A 17894-nucleotide genomic window follows, 5' to 3' on the forward strand; every position below is an offset into this window, starting at 1 on the left:
CTGGTCGCGAACTGAGTTTTAATTTTCTAGCTCGATCAGTCTCAACAACACAAAGGATCATGGGTTGTGGGGATGCAGCTGCCATTGTGCTAATGAAAAGAGAAATTCAGGATGATAAAGGGTTACTATTAACATATACAGATTATTAACTTCTCAATTACAAAGAGAGTGACAAAAAAACAAAATAATTGATTAATTTAAAAAAATTAAAAATTCACCATTCGCTGGACTCCGGTCTGTTTGACTTGAATGAACCACTTGGGAGTCAGAAGCAGCGAGCCATTTAACTAATATGCTGAGAGTGGGACTGTATCATTGAGACCAGACTGCAGGTGGATGGACAGACTTGTCTGTATGGCTGACAGCTCGTAGGACTGAAGATGTTCTACATACCAGGATTCATAATCACTACACAAGAAAGTAAAATCATGATTCACAAGGTAGATCTGTTCTATTCTACTAAATCTAGACAGTCCACCACTGACTCCCAAAGACAGAAACATTCCACAGACATAGTCTGTGCCATCACTGGTCACCTTTGATGTCTGGTAGATTGTGTCACTAGTTGTTTGTCTTTTAATGTGTACCTGAACTACCCCTGGCAAAGATGAAACCAGAACAGAGTCAACCCTGGATGCCTGTGTTTTTGGCTTGAAAAATGATGGCGCAGCAAGATGATATGCCATCATGTGTTGATGTCTGATTGCCATTGTCTTCAAAATATTTTTGAAGTTTTGAGTGTCATGCACCACTCTTTTGAAAAAGCGATGCTTGGCCTCAAACCGCATGGTCCAAACATGCAGCAGGGGCCCGAAGTATTTAACTAGGGCAGGATAATGCTTCACATAATGATGCTTCGGGCGAAGCCTAACCTCAGGGAAAGCCTCTTGTAGTACCTGTCTATGATCACTGATTTTGACCTGAAAATAGTCTAAGGTTTCATCAGTAAATGATGGGCACAATGCTAACTCTACAACCTCTTTCAGCTCCATCAAAACTGCCCATGCAGCATCACCCTCTGGTACTACACTGCCCACAAGGAATGGTAGCAGTCGGAGCAGAGTGGCATTTTCATGTCCATTGCCTCCTATTGTTCCTCGAGAAAGAAATTTTTGGGAATTGGCTGAGGTCTATCCACTTTATCAATGTGCTGGTAGGGGAATGATGCAATCTTTTGGTTCAAATACTCTAGAGTGAAGTACTTCAGCCGGATCATCTCCTTAAAACAAAGAGAAAGCTCCATGGGAACGATACCTTCCAGAAGATCATGCAGTATATCTGGAGGAAACCCTGTGATTGGATGGAAGTAATTCAGGGACTCACGCAAGACACAGTCACCTTTAACACCAAAGTGTCTGCTCACGGTGTCACTCTCCTGAACACTTTGTACATGCCGGTCATGGTTGGATTTGGTTCTCTGAGAAAACTCACCCTCTCTGACTTCAGTTGTTTGAAAATGTTCACTTGTGGCCATACAGAATCTGCAAACATAGTCTGCTCTAAATGACTCTACAAAGCCACCTAACCCATGAGCAGCCAGATTGTCAGCAGAAACACAAAAAATGGTTCCTTTGACATTCTGACCAACTCTTTCAATGAAGACACCATCTTGTTCCAGAGTATGGACATCACGCAGCAATGGAGCAAGTACAGCTGCATATCCATACTTATGAAGGTCTGTCACTTTTACCAGTATGGCTAGCTGTATAGCATGTAATGCTGATCGATATTTTGGTGGCACATTAGCAAGGACCCAATACACAGTACAAAGCTTGTGAATTTTACATGATGTGCCAAGCAGATTGGCAATTTCAAGTTCATCAATATATAGCTGAAGTGGTAGGATAAGATCGCCTGTTGACAGTAACTTGTTTTTAATGAAATGAGAGCCATCAGAGCCATGATGCATATTGACCAGATGCAGTATTTGGTTCATTAATCTTGTTAAGAATGTCTGTGTTTTTAAACAACTCTTGAATCATTGGAAGGATAGGAACATACATGCTAGTATGTCCAGGATGCTCCAACTGGCATTACACATGGATAGTTGCGCTCAATAAAGATTTTTCTGTGCTTGGATGAACACAAATCTGCACCTTTAGAGGTAGACATAGCCAGAATATTGGACTCCATGACTGTGGCAACAACTTCATCCAGTGTAGGTTCTGCAATGTTGTGACCATTTCTCTGCAATATGTCATTAACTGCCTTCTTGATCAGCAGCTGAGATAAGGAGAAGATCTGATTCAAATGGTCTACTATTCTTGAATAGCTGTGTTTGAGACATGGAGGATTGCCTGTATCTTTAGAAATAAGGAAGATACATTCATTTTAAGTTGATTTTTTAGATTGTCAGTGTCACACTGATCATCATCCCCCACTTCTGTGCTATGACCTGGACATTCTTCATGCAAATCACTAGTGACCCCAGAAATACTGGCATGGAGATTCTGGGGATCCTCACTGACAATGTCACTTTCAAAGCCTGACACAAGACTAGCTTGGTGTGCTCTACTTTTATGGGAATTGAATGAGGAGTACAAATTGGTGCTAGAGCTACAATCCCTATATGGGCATGCCACTGTTTCATGATTTTTTAAATGCTTTCTGAGATGACTGAAGAGAACAGATTCAGAAAAGGGTGGCTGAAATGTGCATAGAGGGCATTTAAATAACACAGGCACCTGACTCTGCTCTGAACCACTGCTAAGGTGTGCCCTGTGATATCTTGACAAATGAGTACTCAGTGCATTAAGTGTCTGAAATGTACACATGCAATTAGTGTAGAGGCATGGAAGAGGGCTAACTCTGGAAAAGTGGCTGTGCTGCAGTCTGTAGTGTTTGAATAACTGTACTCTGGAAGTGAATGAAGCTGCACACAACTTACACTGCCAGATCATATTGGAACCAACCACCTGAAAGGAAAAGAAAAAAATGACAGTTTAGATCCCCATCTACAACATTCAAACCAGAATTCTTTATATTTACAACTCAATAGAACAAGTTAATTACTATTGGCTTACAAAAACATGACCATGGAATACAGCTAACAGTAACTCACAGCCTTAACAGAGGTGTGTCAAAGTAAGCTGGCCATCTGTATGACTCACAGTGTTCAGACAGAAATTTACAGGAATTTAGGCTGAGCTAGCAGCTGTGAAGTGAGATGCAGGCTGCTAATGCCAATTCTGAATAAAGGAGGAATAACGGTATTTACCCTTCACTAAGGCTCTCATTACAACATAAATGATCCTGCCAAATGAGCTGCTGTTGCTACCCAACACACATAAATACCACAAAACTGCCATTTCTGCTGTTCTTCTTATACTGCTGTAACTTTAACTTCTGTAATACTAAAAATCACACCAAAGCCAGTGTGGCGTCGCTAAAACTAGGGTGACCATATTCCGATAAACCAAAAAGAGGACCCTCAGCAGCATGTGTTGCGTCATGATGCATGCAGCATGTACACTCAATATCTTTACAGGTAGGTACATTGGAATAATGTCAGTGGTCCAGCGCAGCGCTTTATTATGAATATAAACCCTTAATATTATGAATATAAATAGATGCCTGTTCTTTTTTGCCTTTTTGTCAATGAATTTGTCAGAAAATGCCCTTTGAGTAAATTATTTTGCACCTTTTTTCAAGTAAAAAATAAAATATTCTAGCAAGTAGTTGTTATTATTCAGTTGTAAATGCTTAAAACAGTGTGTAATTACAAGAAAAGAGAATTGAGTTTTCAACAGGTTCCTCCTTATAAATAATTAACATTTTAGGGAATTTTATAAAATCCCCCCGGGCATAATTTTACAACCAAAAAGGAGGACATGTCTGGGCAGAAGAGGACATATGGTCACCCTGTGGTTGACAAACAAACCAGCTGTAGCTTTTAGATAACCTGACATGCCAGATGGATTTGTTTCACACATCCATCTGGGAAAGCTTCATTAGGAAACGTTTGAGAAAAGGCAGAGGATTTGAAAAAAAAACTCTGAGTGTGATTGGATGAACATTCTGTCTGTCACATCTCTACGGGCCAATCAGAGCCGATCTTTGTTCTTTTTTTCATGAAAACAGGTCATCAAGTTCTGATAAAACCGGCGCTTTAGCAGCATCCACGCTAATTTCTTCCCTACATGCTTTCATATCATCCCTCACCACACTATAACCTTAACATGAGACACATGCAGTAATGTTGAAGCAATAAGTGGACATATTCATTTTTTTATTACTTAATTATTTTAAGTTGTGCTGAAGTTATGCTTTTAAGTTAAGCTTTCTTAATACACAAATAGTTGAAGTCAATCAAAAAGTCTGAGTTATAGTTACTCAAAAAGCAAGAGCATGTTACACAAACTCAATATATTTAAGTTAGTAGAACTTTTTGTAAAACTTTGAGTTTACATTACTCAATCTATTTAATTACTTTGAACATTTGGGTTTACAGTGTACATTTAACAAGACAAAAAAGTCACAACAGGAAGACAAAATAGTCAAATAAACATTTAAAAAGACAAAAAAGTCACAAAATAACAACAAAACAGTCAATTAATTTTATAAAGACAAAAATGCCACAATATAAACCAAAAACATGGAAAAACAAACAGAGGACAAACAAGTCATGAAAATAAAACCACAAAACGAGGACAAGAAAGTCACAAATGAAAAGACAAATAAGTCATGAATGGGCAGGCAGTGTGCAGGACTGTCGGTAGGACTGAGGGAAGATAGTCGGGGGTGACCGGTCCTGTGTACTTCCAGGGCCCCCTTATGGGCGCCAGTTCCTTTATCTCTCCTAGCCCTGACCCCCCGTGAGGAGACGGTCGGCTAAGGAAGACTCACATATTCCACTCCATCATGGAGCACGGTAGGACTGAACTGTACACACAAATCCAGCTCCAGAGACCTCAGATACCACTCCATTCAGACTGGTCTGCTGCAGACTTGGAGCTAGAACTGTGGTGCTTAGAAAAACCTCAGAAATACCTGATTGCTCTTTTATTTTAAAGTGCTCACAGTTGATTATTTTGGGCTGTTATTGCCAGTGTGTTCTGATAAGTAGTGGACATTTTAACTTGAATTCACCTTGGATCCCACAATCCTGTTCACCACAGTGTTCAACATTCCAGTTAGAGTCCTCTGCTCTGTGTCACTAGTTTCTCTCTTGTCTCCGGTCATTTCTACGCTCTTCTGACTCTGGTCCAATCCTTACATTTACTCTCTACAGTGTATTCCTCACCTTCTACTGAACAGTAGCCCAAACTGGTTATACTGGGGTATGACCAGCTTCTGCTGGGTGATTCAGTGTCTCTCTGTGTGAAAACTTTTATGAGAAAATGAACCATGAGTGTTACACTACAGTTTTAATCTTTATTGAAGCCAAACTAAAATGATCAACATCAGGACAGAAGTGATAAAACCATTCTCTGCTCAGCTAAATCCTCTTTTTGGTGGTTTGGTTCACTTTGGTAAATGCTGCAGCCCAGGTTTTCTCTAATGACACATCACAGGTGTTTAAGCCTGCAAGACTCAGTCACCTTTCAACAAGATGAACTATGACCCCAGTCCCACCATGCACCCACAGACGTCAGGAACCATCAGTTTTTCTGGTTGGTGTCCATGTCTGTTATCAGTTTGAAGCCCAGGTCTATTTCCAAACGTGACTTTACACATTCACTTTAAAACTAATGAGTAAAGTCACAGATGAAGGTAGCAGAGCAGAGAAGGCCTCACAGTAAGCAACATTAAACTCAATATACTGATGCATTTGTCAGATTTATCAGATTACAGAAAACTTCACTTTAATCTAAAAAAATATATAAAAACTTCAAATATTTGAGAGTAACTAAACCCCAGAGTTTCAGCAGGAATTCATCAAACCTGAAATGTCAAAAATGCCTTTAAAACATCACGGACATTTGGAAAGAGAGATAAGAAAGATAAGCCGACCAATCCTGTTTCACTGCTGAGCTTTAAGAACATTTCCATCCATCAGTTTCTCTCTGGTGCCTAAAGAGCATAAAACCAAAGTGATTTTTTATCCAGTCTGTCCTCTAAATGTGGATTTTAACAAATCCTGATGCAGTTGATGTTTCCATGTCTGAAGAACGATGAGCTGACGTCACATCAGGTCTTAGAGACACACCAGGAGGTTACATCGCTGTAAATGGGTCAAAACGTGCTTTTTAACCTCCCTCTTTGATTTGTCATGTTTTAGACTCTATGAGGTCCAATCCATCAGAGCTCCTATCAGATAAATCTGATTGGTTTAAAGATATCAGAAGTTTCTAGAGGAGTTGATGGTGGGTCCTGAGGCTGGACCAGCTGAGAAGCTCTGATGTAGACCACACAGTATTTTATGTTATCCACCCTGTTTTAGGAAAAACATGTTTTTAGATCATTTCAGTCAACAGCACTACATTTCCCACAATCCTTCAGTGCCACAGTAACATCTCTGATTGGTGGAGCTTCACATTTTGTCTACGGCTTCTACCAGTGAAGTGGCGGTCGGGGGAAAAGTGGGCGGTTACTGTTGATCTGTGTGGTGATGACAGACGGCACCAGATCAGCCAGTAGAAATGTTGGAGAAAAACCAGTAGCAGTGGACAGTTTGAGCCTGTAGAGGGCAGTCTCTCTGCTCATGTTTAACACAAAAGTAGAATTAAAGTGTTTTCTAAAGAGTCAACATGTGGACCCTACCTGATCAACAGCACTACTACCCATATAGTATCTGGGTACATGTATACTACCATATACATGTTTGTATCTGCCTACAGTGGTCTGAGGTTTAGTTACTCTTTAAATGAACAGAACAGTGAATGAACAGTACACATAGTGAAATGAATGATGCAGATCTCATATAAAACAGGCACAAGACAGAGCAACATGCCAAACAGCTGCACACATCTAACAGATCCTTCACATCTAAAAGACAACTGCAGGTGATCATTGTTTACATCAGCAGGTAAAAATGAACCCTCTAAGCCCTGAAGCGTTTGGTCTCTCCTGGACTTTTTGTCAAACATCAGCCCTGTGGTGCCCCGTCAAGCTCTGAACATCCTTTCTTCAGGACAACCTGGGCTGTAAGAACATGTGTGCTGCAGTAATGTCACATGGATGTTAAACTTCTGGGACTATAGAGACAAGAGAAAACACTAAACAGAAATAAAACTCAAAGATATTCATGTTTTACACAGACAGAAGACATTTCTGCACAGACTTGTTCTCAGCTCTCTGAGGAACCAAACAGTAAAATGATAATCAATCTGTGACAAAAGATTCCTGAAATTATTCACATATTTACAAAATGTCCTTGTCCTTCTGGAGTTGGCTGAATCAACACCGTTATCCAAAGCATTTCCTGTCTGCTGTAGTGACACAGAGGGAGGGATGAGTATGGAAATCCAGCACCAACACGGTCCTGGTACCAACACAACCCATACCTACTGGACTGAATTACAACACAGATACTGATACTTCATATCGCTACCCCGCCACCACAAGGAGACTTCCTGTCACCCCAAATGAAAGGCAGCTCTCCACTTTTCTAATCAGATGTTCTACTGACATCTGTTACACATCCTCCTGTGAACACACACTGTCTTTCTCTTAAAAATATTGATTCAGGCTCTGATCGAAAGCACTATAAAAAGTAGAGATTTAGTACTGGTATCAGAAAAAGCCAAACCATACCCCACCCTAGCAGAGGGCCACATCACAGGCTCTCTGTCTCTCCATTATTCTGGCCTCTCCTGCATGATCTGTGCATGATGACAAACCTTAACGCTTGGACAGAATAGTCTGCTGTTGGTTGTCACAGCCTGTCACAAAGCAAATATGGAGGTTAGCATTAGCAGTCGCAGCAGAAATGATCAAAAGTAGATAAAAAGACGTTAATATCAGAGTAACTGGTGTGGATTTAATCTGACAGACCTCAGAAAGTCCCTGAAGTTTTAGCCTTACTAGTGAAGCTTTTGTGAGGGCGTGGATGGCGTCATAATGGCAGAACGACTGGCTTCCAGAGAGAAACGAGGCTAGGATTTATGGTTTAAGAGTTATTTAAGTTTTCATAAACAGCCTCACAATGTCACACTGTTGATTCTAGGTTTAGAGAGAATTAGAAAGAGCACCTGTCCACTAAATAGGACGTCCTACATAGCTGGATATATTTCAATCACAGTTATAATCCTTGTAAAGTGATAAATAATTAGTATTTTAGGTTTGTTGTATGACAGACGGCTGTGTTTTTAACAACTAGAATAAAGGTAAGTGATAAAAAAAAAGATATTTTTGTCTGTTCTGAAATAGATGTAAGATGTACATAAATGCAGTAATATTTAAAATTGAAATCCAGTTAAAATCATGTGATTTAGGTGCCTATATCAGTGACTAACATTTTCCTTCAGCTATCTCTGCTGCTGTCACAGTCAGCAGACAACAATAGACACAGCCATTACCACCGCTGTATGAAGGCCAGCCACCATGGCAGCGCCCTCAAATCAGCCGTAGGTTTCACCAATACTCTAACAGTGGGTAAGGCTAGGGATGGATATAGAAACCTGGGTCTATAAGGATCTGTGTTTTTGAAATACCTGAAAATCAATAACGTTTTAGCTCATTGATACTGCTATCAAGACTTACAGGCTCTGTGATGTATCGTCATCTAAAGATAAGACTGGCTTAAAAACATACATCAGTTCTTTCAAGGTTAATATGAACTAAAAGCACATCAATATTGTTCATCACATTAAACCAGAATGTGGAACCTTCAGGTGCTGGCTTGAGGAAAGAAGATGCTGCCTGTGAATCACATGTGATCACAGCCACCTGCGCTGGGAGTAACAAGCTCTCATATCCCTCTCTTTAGCTGCTTCAGGACAGTTTTCTTCTTCAGCTGCTCAGACAAATGCTGAAAAGAGCTCCAGACCTTTGAGACAGTCCTGTTTGTTAACAATATTAATCCAGTGGAATCAGCAGAATTGAAGTTAATTAGTAAACTTTAGGTGCTGAGGGACAGACATATGATATGTTCAGGTAACCTCAGTAAATTAGACAACTGTATTCTAAATGTCATGATTTGTTCAAATGTCACACAAAAATAGGAAAATTCAGTTTTTTGATGAGAAACCTTTATAAATACAGTTGTGAATATGAAGAACGTGCTTGTATTTGAGTGATATCTAATAGATGTTACGGACTGAATCATAGCTTTTCCAACACTACTCCAGTAAGACCACTCGAGTGTAAATATTTGTCTCCATTTTGCTTTTCCACCAAACTATAGAAAAGTATCAATAGTGGTAACAATAAGGACTTGGATCAATAAGGAGTATCAATAAGGGTATCAACAGCAATAAAAATCAATGATCCCCATCCCTATACAAGACTCTTTAAAACGACACTGTCCACTATGATGGAGCTCTGAAACTGGTTTCCATGTCAGAAGCAGGGGAGTAGAGGAAGATATGAGTCTCAAAGAAGGGAAATAGTAGGATCATTCTGAGTTTCAGGCCTTGGTGGTGTAAAGAAAAGTATCAGCAGACATCTCTGAGACTTTGAAGCTGATATTTGAGGAATAAAGAGGGAATTATTCTATTTATCCATCATCTATACCTCTAATCCTGTTTGGCTGTGGCCAAGGAGAGGTCATTATTTTAAGGTTTAATGTTTGCAGTGTAGACAGCAGCCAGATGACCAGTTTAATGATGTTTGACAGATATTTCTATAGAATATAAGAAGCCAAACAGCACCTATTGTTCACTACATGTAGGATAAGAAGCCTTTCTCTTCAGACATTTAGTCCAAGTGAAGTGTTCAGTGGTCTTATCATGCAACTATGGCATAAAGAAATGAGTGACTGTTTCACTCTGAAGAAGAGAACAGATTCTGGAAAGGAAATATCAACATTTTGATCAGATTTGGGCTCTTTTCCCACAGATACCCACAATGTCGACAGATGTCACAAAAAAACGTCTCTGGCTCCACCGTCTTCACTGAGACCACAGGCAGTCATGAAGAAAATAACATCAGTAGTCCCTGGGGATCAGTCTGGTTGGACCCTAGACTGTAGAAAGAACTGGACCAACCCTGTGTGACGTCAGCCGTCTGCTTACAACAGGCAGACTCAAACAGCTCTCGAAGCCAATCCATGGAGGCTGAACTGTGGATCAACCTAACAGCCCACCCACTAAGTGCGACTTCCTGTCAGCTAGCTAGCATTCTGGTTGACAGAAACTTAGCCTCTGCCTGTCGAGCTATCAATCAATCAATGCGAAGTGAGGTTTTTCCCATAAATATAATATAGACCACTGTGGTACAACCCCCCCCCAATCTCCGTACACTGAGACCAGATGAAGACATTAGCTAATGAGACATTTTTGTGGGTTTTTTTAACCAGTCCGTAAACCAGTTTAACTCTACTGTAAAAACCAGCTGTTTAACTGGAGTCCAGACTGGACTGTTCCTGCAGCCAGCCTCAAGTGGACTCTTGCGGTGTTGTAAGTATTTGCATTTCCACGTTGACTTCATTATTCAGGACCGGAGGTTGCTGCTTGGTTTTGACCTGGAGAGAAATCATAAAAAGTCTCTTTAAACCAGTAAAATCACTGAGAGCTTTTTCCTAATGACATCAGTCTGAATCCTCCACTAAATAAAGATGAGTGCAGTACCTTATAGCAGCAGTAGAGGGCAGTGATGATCATCAGCAGACCACCAATCAGGACCACACATCTGATGATCAGGTCTCTCAGAGGGTCTGAAACAGATTTGATCACATGACAAAGTCAGCTCAGTACCTTCAGACCACTGAACCAGAGTCCAGTTAAAGTTTGTGAAGCTTTTAACCAAAGTCACAAAATTGTGACAAGCAATATTGCTGAATAAAACGGGCTGTAGCTGCAAATTTGGTGCCTAATGTTGTTACTACTTTACACCAGGAGATGGCTGACATGAGTAACTTCAATCCCAGATGCATATGAGGGCGTCTTTCCATTCAACGTTTTGAAGAGAGAGAGTTTGAAGACACACCCCTGGTCGAGGAAATGAGGAAGTGGTATAAGTGGTTGTAGTTGGTGCGTAAAAGAGAAAAAGAGAGCGAATTTTAGCGAGAATACTCACAATTTCAGAGGGAATAGTGGAATATTCATCCCTGTGACGATGAGGTTCAGTCATAATAATAATAATAATAATAATAATAATAATAATAATAATAATATCTTGAATTTATATAGCGCCTTTCAAGAAACCCAAGGACTCTTTACAGGAACACATAGACATGGACAAACTATGTGAGGGTAGGATGAGTGTAAGGGCTGGTTTAGTGAAGACTGTAGGCTGTGGTGAACAGGTGGTGCTTGAGACGTTTTTTGAAAATGTCCAGAGATGGAGCACTACGGATGTCTGCAGGAAGAGTGTTCCAGAGGGTGGGGACTGCAGCACTGAAGGCTCTGTCTCCATAGGTTCGGAGTTTGGTTTTGGGCATGGAAAGTAGGCCGGTGTCTGAAGATGGAAGGTTGCGGGATGGTGTGTATGGATGGAGGAGATCAGAAAGGTACTGGGGAGCCAGAGCATGGAGAGATTTGTATGTGAGGAGGAGGACTTTGTAGTTGATATGGGACTTGATAGGGAGCCAGTGGAGGTGGATGAGGGTCGGAGTGATGTGTTTCCAGGGTCTAGTGCGGGTGAGAACTCTAGCTGCAGAGTTTTGGACGTACTGAAGCCTCCAAACTCCAGACAGGACTCCATTACAGTAGTCCAGGCGGGAGGTTATGAAAGCATGAATGAGTGTTTCAGCCACAGAATCAGGGAGTGATGGTCGGAGTCTGGAGATGTTCTTGAGATGATAGAAGGCAGATTTGGTGACAGACTTTATGTGGGACTGGAAGGAGAGGGTGGAGTCCAGGATGACGCCCAGGTTTCGGACCTCGGAGGACAGACAGATGGAGGTCCCGTCCACATGGAGCATGAGATCTCCAACCTTCTGCAGCAGCGCTTTGGGGGCCACCACCATGAGCTCTGTTTTATTGCTGTTGAGTTTGAGTTGGTTAGAGGTCATCCAGGCTTTGATGTCGTGGAGGCAGTTTACCAGGGAGTGGGGAGGGAGCTGAGTGGATGGTTTGGTGCTGAGATAGAGTTGGGTGTCATCTGCATAAGAGTGAAAGCTGAGACCGTGTTTGTGAATAATCTGTCCAAGGGGAGACTGAAACTGCTGCGCATCTGTGAGCAGCCACTGCAAGTCTGTGCGTCATGAGAGTCCACAAGCAGCACATGCCGAAACTGTTGCTTTTCCTCACGGTAGCTGGGGTGGGGACATTGTGGGGGTTGCAGGGGTGGTCAAAACACACATCTTGACAGAGGTAGCAGGAATAAAAACACGCCGCAGAGGTAGGAGCAGATGTGGTAGAAGCAGTGGCGGCAGAGGCCGTTTGATGACGTCAGAATATTCAAATTAGATGAGTGAATTTACTCCCATCACAAACTTTGGTTCATACTGAAGATTTTTCTCATTTACAGTATGCCTTTATCTCTAACCACTTTCAAGCTACTGCCTTTTGAAATCTTCCATCCATCTTCTTGATGTCTTGATGGCCCGGGTCTTCCCCGGGGCCTCCTCCCATTGGGACTTGCCCGGAACACCTCACCAGGGAGGCGTCCAGGAGGCATCTGGACCAGATGCCCTAGCCACCTCATCTGGCTCCTCTCAACGCAGAGGAGCAGAGGCTCTACTCCGAGTCTATCCAGAATGGCTGAGCTTCTCACCCTATCTCTAAGGGAGAGCCCAGACACCCTGCGAAGGAAACTCATTTCAGCTGCCTGTATCCGTGATCTCGTTCTTTCGGTCATGACCCACTGCTCATGACCATAGGTGAGGGTGGGAACGTAGATTGACCAGTAAATCGAGAGCTTCACCTTTCGACTCAGCTTTTTCTTTACCATGACAGACAGATGCAGAGACCACATCACTGCTGACGCTGCACCGATCCGTCTGTCAATCTCCCGCTCCATTCTTCCCTCACTCGTGAACAAGACCCTGAGATACTTAAACTCCTCCACTTGGGGCAGGATCTCATTCCCAACCTGGAGAGGGCATTCCACCCTTTTCAGACTGAGGACCATGGTCTCAGATTGACATCACAATTATATATTTTCTTGAAAAAACTCTGGCACCTAAAGGGTTAAATCTAGAAGAGCCCTTCATTTATCTCAGCAGCCCTGAAGTCAGAAAAACAGGAACACTTCTGAAATCTGACATCTTCATCAGGGACGTCCTGATCAGGACCTCAGGATCAGATCAGAGCTGGTTTTGGCATTTTAACTGATCCAGGATCAGCAACCTGAGCTGATTTCTCCGCCCCCATCATCTCCATCAGCTGTCACTAACTGGGAACACTGGAGCAGAACGTCAACACACCAGTGACGTAGCAGCGTTAGCGACCCCATGGCTAACATGTCAGCAGTGTGGAGGAAGTTTTACTGTGACTAAAATAATAATGAGCTGTTCTTTTCTGAACTGATGGTGAAATATTTAGTAACATGTGAGCAGAAATGAGTGAACACCTGCTCAGGTAAGAGAGTCTGACAGGAGTGAATGTGAATATACTGGTGGAGAATGAGCCAGATAATCAGAGAAGTTACCTCCAACAGTGAGAGAGACAGTCTGGCTCTCTGAGGAGAAGTTCTGGGAGAAAACATGGAGGTGATAAACACAGCTGTACTGGCCTCCATGGCTCTGGTCTGCGGGAGGAAACAGGAAGTGGGCAGAATGGTTGACAGCTGTCTGGGTGTAGCTCTGTGTTGTGATGGAGTCAGAGAAGATGAGCTGGAAATCTCCTCCTTCATACTGAGGTCTGATGGAGCATGTGATGTTGAAGCTACTGCCAATGAGGGCCTGGTAGCCCTGCGGCGTGGCCTCGAAGACCCCGTCAGTGGAGAAGGAGAAGGTGATGTTTGGCTTTTCAAGCAAATCTGGAGAAACAAATGGACATAATGGAGGACATGAGAGGACACGTTACTTTATTACAGCTCCAAGACTCCACAGACCGACGTGTTTAGACCAGGACTCCTGATTTCATTCTGCTTCTCAACAAACACTGACGCTAATAGTAATGTTAATGCTAACACCCCATCACTCTCATATCACTCCAGATTCTTCACAGTCATGACATCGATATTTATCAACTCTGTGTGTAACTGCCTCTCATAGTCAGTCCCTGTGTTATTTTTGGTTGTCCAACCATTTATTTTGTTTCCCATCTAAAGTACTAAGGCAGAACTAATGTTAGGTAATTAGGGCCCGAGCACCGAGTGGTGCGAGGACCTAATTGTATCAGCTAGGATTATTCAACATATCATTTGCCATCATTGCATGGCATTTTGAGGCCTTTAACATTTATGAATTTGCAGGAAACTTTACACATATATCCAGTCTTGCGAAAATTTTGATATTTTTTGGGTCTCCAACATGAAAATTCAGAATTGCAAAAATAGCGCCCCCTAACAGTTTTCAAAGTTAAAGCCCCCTCCTTTGACTTTGTTGTAGATTCATCAAATTTTGTGTGCAGGTGCGGCTTGGGGAGATCTACAAAAAAAGCCTCTTGGGCCCACACTCTATCTTCGACAGGAATTCTGCCATTTTGAATAAATAAGCAAAAAAGGGTCTGTTTTTGGTCTTTTCCAGGGGTCATAACTGAACGAACTCGTTCGAGGGATTTCATCAGATCGACTTGTACTTTGGCACAGAGCTACATGAGACATGGATGATGAAAAGTTATTCAGGGTTTTCTCATTAGTCGAAAGGTGTGGCCATGGCGAGCCCTCAAATTTGCATAAGATTCTAGTAAACAGGAAGTAGTTTATTACTCAGCCATCCATTGCCCAATTGGACTCATATTGCTCAGGTATATTGACGGTCATGGCCTGCACTCATTTATATGGTCAGATTTTTTACAGATCAAAGCGCCACCTAGTGGTGATAGGAAATGTCAAGGTTTATGGTGCAAGCTACAGTTAAAAAACTATCCAAGATATCCACTTCAAATTTGTGCCAGGATGGACTAAAGAAGTGGATTTAGCTTTGTGAAAAATAAAATTGACTTTTCGTCAGAGGGCGTGGCCTCTATGGGGTGACAAAGTCAAGAGTCGCCATTTTGTCTCATCAAAAATGTTTAAACAGTCATAACTCTAGTATACATGGTCATATCTGAGACAGATTTCATGTGCTTGATAACAGTCCAGGCCAGAACACATCCATGCTGGAAATTTTTAAAAATTGTACAGCGCCACCCTCTGGCAACAGAAAGTCATTACTCCTGAATTTCACATCGCAGAACCTACATGGTTGGGCAGATCATTCTGAAAATTTACTCAGGCTGTTCCCAAGGAGTTGGCCTTACACATATATAATGGTCAAACATGTACGTTAAAGGGCGGGGCCATGGCAATTTTTTGTTCGCCATGAAAGAGGAAGTAGATTTTTTAAATGGTTATAAGACACCTAGAGCAATGAAAATGGACAAAAAAAAATCTCATTGGCCTTCCAAGATGATTGACATTAATTTTGTAGGTAGGCGTGGCCTGTTGGCTCAATGGCGTCCCCTACAACATTTCAAAAATTTGCCAGTCATCATCATCAGACCTACAAAAAAGCTATTTGGACCCATGCTGAAATCTCAACAGGAAGTCCACTAGCTTCATTCATAAACAGGAAGTAGAGTTCTCAGGGGCTTGTGATATGTGTAGAGCAATAAAACTTGGCAAAAACATTCTCATTAGCATGCTGAGATAATTGATGTGATGTTTTAGGTGGGTGTGGCCTATTGGCTCAATGGCGCCCCCTACAACATTTCAAAAATTCAGCCCCCCCAGCAGGTTTGACCTAGCAGGTTTGACCTAGGTCAAACCTGCTAGGTCAAATATTTTGAAATCCTAGGATTTCGAAATATGTGTGGGCAGATGCGTCATGTCAGGATGCACAAAAAATCCTCTTAGACCCATATCGTAAGTCAAACAGGAAGTCAGCCATTTTGAATTTTTTGGTAAAACGAGCCATATTTTAGGAGTCATATTTGAAGGAACTTGTCCTAGGGCATTCATCCAAACTACTTGATCTTTGGTGGAGAGCAAAAAGAGATGTCTTGGGTCAAATGTTATTTGGGGTTTTCTCATTAGTCCAAAGATATGGCCATGGCGGCCCCTTGAATTGAAATGCTTCATCATGTGATAAAAGTGGCTGGTGCTCACTAAAAAAATTTCCATTTATTACAAGATTGGCCAAACCCCGCTGAAATTAGCCCTGAGACATCCCTCAAGGTTGGTATTACTCAGATTTGAAGGTCAAGAGTCCTTACCTAAAATGGTGTGGCGGTGACAATTTTTCATTCGCCATGTAACAGGAAGTATAATTATCTAGTGCTTACAAAACTTGTAAAGCCATGAAATTTGGCAGAAAAATGCCCTGTATTAAACCGAGATGATTTATTGGATGATTGTTGGTGGGCCTGGCTTTTTGGCTCAGTGGCGCCCCTTACAATTTTTTGAAAATTCAGCCCCCCAGCAGGTTTAACCTAGGATTTTGAAAATTCTTGAGCTTATACATCATGTTAAGATCTACAAAAAAGCCTCTTGGACCCATGCCATAAAACAAACAGGAAGTGCGCCATTTTGATTTTTGTAGTCAAAATTCAGCAAATTGCAGACTTCACAATTTTCAAAATTCCTCATGAGGAATTTATCCAAACACCTTCATGTTAAGGATATTGTAAGAAGACATGTCATAGTGAAAAATGTCATTGGAAGTTTTTCATTGCTCAAAGGGGCATGGCCATGGTGAATTTTTCTTCCCCACGAAAAGGAAGTAGAATTATCCTAGGCTTAGAAAACGTGTAAGCCCTGAAACTTGGCAGAAAAATACCAAATTATGAATTGAGATGATTGATAGGATGATTGTTGATGGGTGTTGCTTATTGGATGAGTGGCGCCCCCTACAATATTTGAAAAATTCAGCCCCGGCAGCAAGTTTCACCAAGGATTTTGAACATTCTTGAGCTTATATATCATTTTAAGATCTCCAAAAAAAAACCTCTTGGACCAATGCCGCAAAACAAACAGAGACAAACATCTTCCAACAAAATGAGATTAGATTTAAAAGCACTGAAGAAAATATTGAAACAAAGTTGTACACATCTGTATCTCTGTATTTTATGCATCTATATCTGTTTATTTCACAAATCTGTTGCCATAACAAAATACTAAAGGTCATGAAAAACAAAGAAGTTGGGGGTAACTAAAGGAATGGAAAAAATATCTTCAAAAATGAATGATTTAAAGAGAGCAACCATCTGGATGTAAAGCAATTAGGTTTATTATAAAGTATTTGTACTCATGATCTTTTAGATTGTGATCAAAAGTTCCATGCATACAGAGACAATTCTGAATCTCATGTTATATTCTTGTCATCATATTCATCTAACCACTTGACAGCTTCAGGCTGCTTCAGATACAGGTCAATAATTTCAGAGAACCACTAGATGGTAGCAAAGACCACATTATTGTTCCTGTGCCTGATAATGTGAATGTGGAGGCACAGGACTTAGACAGGGTCAAAATGTTGGGAAGACATTGGAGTATCACTTACAAGTGGATTTATTTGACTGGGACTACCGTCAATTTAAAAAAAAAAACATCGAAGTTAGGATGAAATATATTGTTTTGATTGACCAATCGGATTTTGCGTCATCTGTTTGTCTGCTGTTTTCTCCGTGAATTTTGATTCTAGAGTGACAAAAGAGATACTGTTGGAATCTGAGGAGTGTCTGCTTTCATTTGAAGGGTCGTTTGTGTCACAGGCATGAAATATAAGTTACTGAGGGTGCTTGGATTGCGGTAAAGCACTGTTT

The sequence above is a fragment of the Cheilinus undulatus genome, unplaced genomic scaffold (genome assembly GCF_018320785.1).
Source record: "Cheilinus undulatus unplaced genomic scaffold, ASM1832078v1 Contig12, whole genome shotgun sequence".
NCBI classification, from domain to species: domain Eukaryota; kingdom Metazoa; phylum Chordata; class Actinopteri; order Labriformes; family Labridae; genus Cheilinus; species Cheilinus undulatus.